The sequence below is a fragment of the Sceloporus undulatus genome, chromosome 1 (genome assembly GCF_019175285.1).
Source record: "Sceloporus undulatus isolate JIND9_A2432 ecotype Alabama chromosome 1, SceUnd_v1.1, whole genome shotgun sequence".
NCBI classification, from domain to species: Eukaryota; Metazoa; Chordata; class Lepidosauria; order Squamata; family Phrynosomatidae; genus Sceloporus; species Sceloporus undulatus.
Window position 1 is genome coordinate 248,102,299 of NC_056522.1, and position 8,242 is coordinate 248,110,540.

Consider the following 8,242-nt stretch of genomic DNA (forward strand, 5'->3'; position numbering starts at 1 on the left):
TATACAACTTGGGTCCCAGCTATTTGAAGGAGTGTATTTGCCTTTATGAACCCACTAGAACACTGAGATTGTCTGGAGAGGCCCTCCTCTCTGTCCCACCACCTTCTCAGATACATGTAGTGAGAACAAGAGACAGGGACTTCTTGGTGGCTGCTTCCAGATTCTGGAACTCCCTCCCTAGAAAGGCCAATATGGCTCCACCTCTGCTTTAATTTTGATGACAGATAAAAACATTTGCATGCCTCCAGGATTTTTCACACTGACATGAGTACTGTAAGAGTTTTAGAAAGAGTTTTTAAATTTTATGTTTGAGCATGTAATGTTTTTAACTTTTGAAATTGTTTAATTGTTTAATTGTTTTTAAAACTTTATATTTTTAATGGTTTGTATTGTTTTAATTTAGACTGTTTTAATTTTGTTAGATGCCTTGAGTCCCTGTACTGGGAGGAAAGTGGGATGTGAATGAATGAATGAATAAATTATTATTATTATTATTATTATTATTATTATTATTATTATTATATAAATAAATCCAGATTAGCCTACAAGATAAGGAGCATATTGACACCATGCAGTGTCATCTCATCTCTGCCACTGCTTCCTAGTGTGCCTCCAAAGTAGTGATTGTAGGTAGACTAGAGTTTATCAGTTACGTTTTAGTAAGGTTTTAGTAGGGAGACTAGCATTGGAATTTAATTATATTATAAGGTTGTTTTAAGAAACAAGTGTAAAGGAAGATACATTCCTCCTGATGAAAGGCTAGTAACATGTCAGTCTTATTCTCAGCATGCACTAAATGGTATAGTCATTTTTTATCAATAATGTGAAAACAAAGGCCATATTTTAGGTCACTCTCTCCAAGAAGAAAAAAATCTCTGTTGGGATACATCTAAACTGTAGAAATAATGCAGTTTGACACCACTTTAGGTGCTATAGCTCCATGCTATGAAATCCTGGGCTTTTTAGTTTTACAAGGTTTTTAGACTTCTCTACCAAAGAGTGCTGGTGCCTTGCAAACCTACGAATCCCAAGATTCTGTAGGATGGAGCCATGGCAATTAAATAATGTCCACACTGTCAATTATTTCTACAATGTAGATGCACCCTTAAAAATGGAAAGATTTCTAACAATTTTAATCTTGATGGTACTGGGTAGACAGCTAAATGAACAGCTATACCATATGGACTCTAGCAACTGTTGCTTTAATTTGGCTGCGTAAGGGGACATCTACTTATGAAACAAAAACCTTGATGAAGCTAGGAAAGTGAAATGATGTATTAACAGGGACCAACATTATTTCCATCTATATTGCATCTTTGAGCAGCTTCTAGTGTAGTGTGTAATTTATTCTCAAATCAGATTTTAAGCTTGGCCACCCCAGACATTTGGCTTACAGCCAACACCCAGCTCAGATTCTCTTCTCCACTTCATCATCTTCTTCTTTTTGGAGAATTATTTTCAGTGGGCAAGTGATATGTCTCATGAATCGCATGCTAGATTCTGCATGTGAACCGCTGTTGGCCAAGACAAGAGAAAAAACTCTTCTTAGAAGGCACAGTAATTCTCATCCTGGGGCATTGAAGCAGCTGGGCTCCATCACTCTCCTTTTACCAAGCTAAGAAGTCTCCATACTGCATTTGACACACTAAATAGGACCCCTGCATTCAAAATACGTTCTGAGGTTCACAAAATTTCACAGCTGGCTCTTATCCTTCGCTTTTTGTCTCAGCTGGCATAGGCCTGGGAGAGACATCTGCATCCTCCTGCGGCCAGTACAAGAATTCTCCAGGCTTCTCTGTAAGGCACTATAGAAATAATAGTTTGCTCTTTCACATTTATGCACTTATGAAATATTTCAGTCAGGACTAGGCAGCTCCTCAGGTTGGGGAGGCCACATTACTTTCCTTCATGACATTGCAGGACCATCCCACTGCACCTTATGTCTGATATTTAAAGATTTTTTACTTTGGCCCAAAACACTCAGGACATAAAGGAGCATTTTGGGAAGATGTTTTAAAAACACAGAAATTCAGGGGATACTTCAAACCTTAGAAATCATATCTGTCATTGATACTCACAACAGTTCCTGCAGTACAGGTCAGTACTGTTGCTGGTTTAAAAGTATACATAGGGGATAGACAGGAGGAGGGCAAGAAGAAGATGAATTTTAAGATAATCAGATATGTCTTTTTTTTCTCCTTTGGAATATTGTATTGTTATATATGCTGGATTTATTCTCAATAATGTTAATAAATTTTATTTTTTAATTTAATTTTTTTTAAAAAAAAGTTGAGATGTAACACCAAGAGCATGCTTTTCACACACACACACAACCTTCTTCCAGAAGTAAAACCAGTTTAATTCAATGTTAGCACAGAAGCATAGAGAATTTTCCTACCTTAATGATGTTCCTACAGGAAAGCCTTTAGTATGTTTCTTCAGCCACTGGTGTTTCCTTTGCTCCATAATCAGGATTTGTGGATCCATCAAGATGCACATGTACAACTATAATATTCTAAATCAAAGTGGACATTTGATTCAACTGGTGCAAAATATGGCAGCCAGATTGATTACAGGAACAACTAGAAGTGACCATATTACACGTATATTGAAATTACTCCACTGGCTGCCTATTCATTTCCGGGCACAGTACAAGGTGTTGGTCATTACATTTAAAGCCCTCCATGGCTTGGGCCCAACCTACTTAAGGGATTGCCTCCTTCCATATAATCCGCCCCTACCCTCAGATCCTCTGGGAGGAATTTGTTGCAGTCCACAAAGACCAGATTGACGGTGACCTCCCAGAGGACTTTTTCCGTGATCGCTCCCACTTTATGGAATGGCCTGATGGACGAGATCCGTCAAATTGCCAACCTTGAGAGTTTCAAGAAAGCTATCAAGATGAATCTCTTCTGGAAGGCCCTCCTGGAATAGATCCCGGCCATGTAACACTCCCCCCACAGTCGTATACAAGCAAAGACTCTGCCCACCATTATTTTATTATTGTAGCATTGTTGTTACATTTTTATCATCTGTAATTTTAATGGATGGAATTGTTTAATCCTTTTTTAAGGGGGGGAATTGTATATATTGGTGTGTTTTTTTATAAAGATTGCACACCGCTTTGATTGTGGAAACAAAAAGTGGGATATAAATTAAAGTTTTATTATTTATTTATTTTATGACATTGGACAGAGCCCAGAAGGTTGCACTGCCCTTTTGGAGCTCTTGAGATCCACTGTAGACCATCATAGCTGCCATTTTGGATGATCACAGGGGACAACATATCACTTTCAGTTACCTCTCAAGCAATTTGGAGGGCTGGCAGTTTGTGAATGGGAAAATGCAGGGTATGTGCCTTTTGTGGTTAATGTTTCAAAAACTCTTCAATAAGCCAAAGATATAGCCATGTTAGTCTGTAGAAACAGTATGTAGAGAGAACTTGTAGCACCTTTGAGACTAACAGCTTTGCTAGTCTGAAAGGTGCTACAAGATCTCTCTAAATACATATCCGATAAACCTTTCACCAACTCCCATATTAGCTTAAAATTAGAGAACCTAAACAACACACTGTGAAATGCTGGCAATTACATAATATATATCAAGCCAATGCATTCACAGGTGCAGATACAGCTTTGCAAAAACCATTAATATCACATTGAGCTAGTAACATTTTTAAGGAGAAAATGTTCTTCCTGAGTTTCAACTCTGAGATCTCTCCTGTAAGTCGTTTCCTTATTCTGAATGCAAAGCATCCCCAAAGTTTGGAAGCCAGTCATTTCTTTGTTGCTTTAAAAAAAACCCAACAACCCAAAATCTTCCCCACAGGGTTGAACCTTTGGCTTTCCAATGCCCAGCCATGCTGATTAATGAGCTGTCGTCCCGGGTAAATGAGGTTCTCAGAGGTATGAAGGCTGTCCTAAGTAATAGCTACTTCTCGGTGAGAAAAGTTTCAGGTTGCTTTGCATCATTAAACATAGAGCTCACTGCAGACTTAGTTTATCACATGGGAGCTGAGGATAATGACTTTTCAGGAATCAATGAGGCTGATACACTATGAAAGGATCCACAACGGATGTAACGGCTGAAGGGAAATGGAGCTTAGGTTGCATTTACATTCCATTGAAATTGGGATGCAAAACTATATTCAAAAAGAGGAGAGTCTAATGAAGGGTTCAGAGTGTGTGTTTCAGGATAACTGATGTGTAAATTTTGCATCCCAATGTCTGTTCTCCCTAGATGTACAATCCTGTGCCCTCACTCACATCAGTAACTGAGTCTACTGAGCCTGCCATTTATAAATTCAACATATAGTTTTTACTATTGTGAAGTCGAAGGCTTTCATGGCCGGCATCCATGATTTTTTGTGGGTTTTTTGGGCTATGTGGTCATGTTCTAGAAGATTTTCTTCCTGACGTTTCCCCAGCATCTGTGGCTGGCATCTTCAGAGAATGCTTGCCTGGAAAAATTGGGTGTGTATATATATATACTGTGTGAGCCTGGGAATGCAGGAGTAATTTGCATATGTATTGTTCTGTGCTGATGGCAGGCCTCAGGCTGGGAGGCTAATGCAAAAGAGGATTAGTGTCTGCTAGTTGTTGATCATTATCTGCTGGGAAAGCCCCTGACTCTGAGTGGTTTCCCATAAATAGCCTGAGCCAGAGAAGATCCTAGCTCCTCAGATATTCTCAAGTCTTACTCTGGAATATTCAGAGTATGATGGTACTTCATGTAAAAGCAATAGTTATGTGCATCACACTGTTTGGTTCCATGACCTTTTCAATCTCTCTCCACACTTTCCTGAGGTACTTCCAGCCTGTGAGCTCCAAGTTTGAAAAGCAGCCAGGGATATCCTTAGAGGCAGAAACTGATGGAAAGACTCAAGGTATTGCTCATGTGAAACTGGTCTGTGTGCATTCATACATCACAGTTCACATTTTCAAACCTCAGCCATTTTTCTAGCAGCATCAGTAAAAATCAACAAGAGATGGCCTGTTTGGCAGTCCATTTTCCTCCATAAACAGGAGAGAGGCACTTGAGGCTTCAGTTCTTCCTGTTGTGATATCAGCTGCCCCCAGCAACCAATTTTCCAGAAAACAGAAAATACACAATACACCCTTTGTACAAATAAAAGTGTTCTGACATCAATGGGAAGTTTGGCCGAAATATGTTCCAATTTAGCCATGGGAGAAAATCCCAAGAACACCCATAACAACACTAGTCAGGATTTCACTGGCAACATTTTGGAAATAGCTTCCTTTTTCCATATTACCAGTGAACAAATCTGTTCTTCATCAATGGCTTAATCTAGAAGAAGCTAATTACATTTTTTTGTGGGAATGAAACAAATTTCTTTCTGCCAATATTAAATACATGAGACTTTGAAGAAAAAAAATCAAAGTTGAAATATCAGAATGACTGTGTCCACATTTTAAAGGGCACGAATGAGGCAATGAAGTATATTGCTAGAGCAATAAGATGATATGTATACTGTTCAGAGGGGGCAGAGCAGTTGAAAATTGTAAAACTTGGGAGTGAATACTGTAATGGTAATGATTCACTTTATTCACTTAACTGATTGGTATCCTACTATTTCTCCAAAAGAGAGTCTCAGTGTGATTCACCAGAAGATTAAAACCAGGTAAAGATAAAAAGTTGTAATGTTAAAACACAAGTAAACACACTACAGTGTTAAAATACAAGTTAATTAAAATCAATGTAAAATCTCACGTATTTATTTTAAAAAGCAGTCACTTGTTAAAAGCCCTTCTTAGCAGTCAGTCAGTTGCCAATAGTCCCACCTGAATAAAAAAAATTGACTGATGGTGGAATGACAGAAGGTATAGGAGCAACTACCAAGAAGGCCCTCTCTCACATCCTCACTGCATATACCTCTCAGGGTGGTAGGACTGAGAAAAGGGTCTATCTCAAAGATCTTGGAGACTGGGTAGGCATGAATAGGAAAGTTTGATCCTTCAGATAGTTTGGCGCAATGTTGTGTGTGTGTGTGTGTGTTACAACCAACATGTAAGATTTATTCATATTCCATCCTTCCTCTGAAGATTCAAAGGCTGCATCTGCATTGCAAAAATAATTCAGGTTGACATCACTTTAACTGCCATGTTATGGAATTCTAGAAATTGTAGTGAGACATTTAGACTTCTCTGTCAGAGAGCTCTGACGCCACAACAAACTACATTTCCCAGAATTCCATAGTAATGACCCATGGCAGTAAAAGTGGCATGAATCTGGATTATTTCTGTAGTGCAAGTGCAACCAAAGTGGCAGACATGGGGCTCTTTGGTAATACTGAGTGTAGCCAAAACCATAGCAGATTTGCCCAGCTTTGGAGATTTAAACACTATAAAGTTTCTCATTACTGTTTTATGAATTACAAGATATAAAGCTCCAATATATCAATAGTTTCTTTCAGCAAGAAAGAAGGATTTGGTTGGTCAGGAAATTTCTCAAAGTTAAATATGTCTCAGTGCACATAATGGAGGCAAATCATGATCAAAAGACTGAAAATTAAAACCAATCAGGGAGACTAGAAATAATATTCACTTTTTTCTGTCTTATTTCCACCAGTACTAACATAGAAACAGGCTTGCTGGATCAAAAAAACGTTCTGGCATCCTTCTGAATCCAACCATAGCCATCCTTGGAAAGCTTACAAGCAGGATGTGAAGGCACCAATCTTCTTATGTTATTTCTCTCCAGTATGTGATAGGCTTGCATTCGGTTTGCCATAACCCAGAAACAACTTGAAGGTACACAACAACAACAACAACAACAACAATCGGATATAAAGGTTTGAACATGGAGACAGTTGTGGATAATTGCTGTTAACGAATCTTTCCTCCATTAACTGATCTGTTTCTTTTTAAAAGTCCTTGGATTTATAGCTATCACCACTGTATTGGAGTTTTTTAGTTGTGGGGGAGATAAATTTGTAACCTTTTCTGGGCCTGAGGTTTTAGTGAGCCAAAGCTAAAGGGGGAAAAGCCTTGTATATGAAAACAATTTGTTAATTTGAATTATGGATGAAAAGAGTACTTGGGAATATTTATTTATTTATTTATTTATTTCCCCATCTTCCTCCTTATACGGGATCCATGGCAGCTGATAGGTATTAATGGATCTTTCCTCCATTATGTGTTGGTAGTTATCAAAATGATCCAACAATATATTTTGAATCTCAAGAAACTCTGATAAAATTATTTTTGAGCTTAAGCTGTTCAAAATTGGCAAAGCAGTGGAGAGAACCATGCGTGAATTTTTGAACACAATAATCCTGAACTACAAATAGTCTTTCTAAAATTCTCACAGCAGAAAGGAAATTGCTAACATTATAGTTGTTTCCTTCAAGAACTTAGGCCCGTTACATACCTTCCTTGTTGTCTGGGCTGGCGGTGGCCTTTTTTCCTCCGGAGGGAAGCCATGGCCGCCAAACCACACGGCTTCCCTCTGCAGGAAAAAGAACCCACAAAAAGTGGGTTCTTTTAAAGCCGCAGGGGTGGCGTAACAAGTGTGCCACTGGCGCACTCGTTACGTAAGCGCTGCATGGCAACATGTAGATGCTACGCAGCGCTTACGTAATAATGGTGGTGCCCTTGTATACAGGCACTGCACCATTCTAGGGTTAGAGACCAGGCAGTTGCTGCACAGTCCCTTAACCCTAGTACGGCGCCAGCACAGTGCTTTAGCAACATCTGTACCGTGCCTAATATAGTGCAGAATTACATTCCTAATTTCAACAACAACAGCAAACATCAGTAACATCAAAAGTTTAAAATCACATTCCTCCCCCTCACATACTATATCCACCAAACAAACAAAAAAACAAAGACAAAATTCTGCTTCTCAAAATAGCCACATTTTGGGCTTTGTCGAATGGCTGACTAATGGAAGAGAATTCCTTGTATGATGTAGCCACTGGGAGACCAATGTGGTATAGTGGTTTGAACACTGGATGAGGACTGGAGAACAGGATTTGAATACCTACTCAGCTATCTCGGCCCCAAAAATGTGGAACAACCTTCCCGACGAGCTCCGTTCCACCACCTCTCTAGATCTTTTCAAAAAGAACCTTAAGACTTTTTTCTTTCACCAAGCTTTCCCCCCATGAGATGTGATATTATGCCCTTCCCCCTACTTTGTAGTGATTTTGTAATGTTTTTTGAATCTTTAACTCAGCTGGCTGTGTAATTGTTTTTAATATGATACTTTTACATTGTTTTTT